Raw genomic sequence first — 1573 nt, 5'->3', positions numbered from 1 at the left:
CGAGAGAAAAATTATAATAGAATAACTCAGTCTCACTACTTTGTGAATGTTTTTGAGTATTTAAGAAGGGGTGACTAGCTGTCATCTTGTATGGAAGCCTCTACTTTTTCACATCTCTGTGTGCTGACTAGCAGGTTCACTTCACCTTGTGATTTCCCTTCATGGGAATGCACCACCGAGGACAATGATAATATTGCTGTCACTCAAATAAGCATGGCCAACAAGTGAAATTATGGAGAAAGATCTGTTAGTACATGGAACACAGGAATTATTTCCAAGGCAAAGGAACATTCAACCACAGTGAACAGAATTGGGGAGGAGTTACGTAACTTTTTGACAATACGGTACACATGAGCAAAGAAGTGTGGAATCTAGTCAGAGCGCAGAGAATTCCTGGGAAGAAACTGTTTCCGTGGGGACGGATTGACTCCAATTCCGTGATATAGAGAGGTTGCGGCATCCTTATTCCCCTTACATGACCCAACATCCTTTTTTTTTTTTAATTAACGTATGAAGCTGTTTAATTAGTTCGTTAGCAATTTAGAGCACCAGTTTGTAAGGATGCATCCCGCGTGTCAGGGAGAACTGAGATCGCAGGTAGCCCTGCAGCTGAGGAGCAGCTTTGATCTTTGTCAAAATCTGCCGAGTCCACAGATTTCTGATCAGCCTTGCGCGGCTCTGTAATCTCGTATTTCTCCTCCACGTCAAAGATCTCGGCCTTCTGGTGCCTGGGCTTGCGTAGCTGCTTCTTCTTGAAGTAAGCGTCAGTCAGGTATTTGGGGATTTTAACCTTGCTGACATCTGCTTTTGGAGAGGTGGCGATGACAAACTGCTGGTGCGCTCTGCACAGAGGAACTCTGTTGAGGGCAAGAGGTCCAGTCACAAGTAACAAGCTGCCGTCCATCTGTTTCAGAAAAACCACTCTCTTGACCTTGTGGCGCCAGGTGAGGACGACCAGAACGGTCCCGGGAGTGATGCTGGCACGCAGCTTTCCCACGTGCTAATTTAAGGGCTTTTTGCCTTCACGTCTACAGTAAGATAATACCTAGGCATTTTACAAAGCTTTACTACCTGGGTAGTGCCGGAACACTACCATTCTTGTCACCATTGACTGCTTTTGTGACAGTAGCAAGGACCTTCTTTTTCTTCTTTTCAACCTTGGACTTACAGCTAAATATTTCCTCTCATACAAGGCCTCTCTGTAATACATAGCAGACCGGAGTACCTGCCAATTCTAACCAGGACTGGGTTTCCGCTTCCCCTTCGTGGGCTTTTTAACCTTAGGGTGGCCCTTTCTGGCTGCATCAGCAGCCGGGGCTGCAGGTTTTGTTCTCCTTTGTGTCGGGCTTCTCGGCTTTTTCACCCACCATCTTGAAAGATGGGAAAGAGCATGACCCAACATCTTCAGTGCTATTGCTTTCCCCTGTATATGACCTAACGTCTTTAATGACTCCTAGGTGAATCCTTTGGAATATATGAACAGACTCATGGCTTCCACCAAGAAAACGACTAAGAATGTGGCCAGATAGAAGTCAATGCCTATTTTATAGCATTTCCCCTATGTTGCTATATG

The 1573-nt window shown here is 45.4% G+C and overlaps 1 pseudogene; it reads right to left on the bottom strand.

Moving 5' to 3' along the window:
- Nucleotides 1-540: 540 nt before the first annotated feature.
- LOC127197734 (60S ribosomal protein L6-like) lies at nucleotides 541-1370 on the bottom strand (annotated as a pseudogene).
- Nucleotides 1371-1573: the final 203 nt, after the last annotated feature.

Source organism: Acomys russatus, chromosome 13 (assembly GCF_903995435.1).
Source record: "Acomys russatus chromosome 13, mAcoRus1.1, whole genome shotgun sequence".
Taxonomy (NCBI): Eukaryota; Metazoa; Chordata; class Mammalia; order Rodentia; family Muridae; genus Acomys; species Acomys russatus.
The sequence above is the reverse complement of the archived record's forward strand: the minus strand, read 5'-3'. Positions and strand labels throughout refer to the sequence as shown.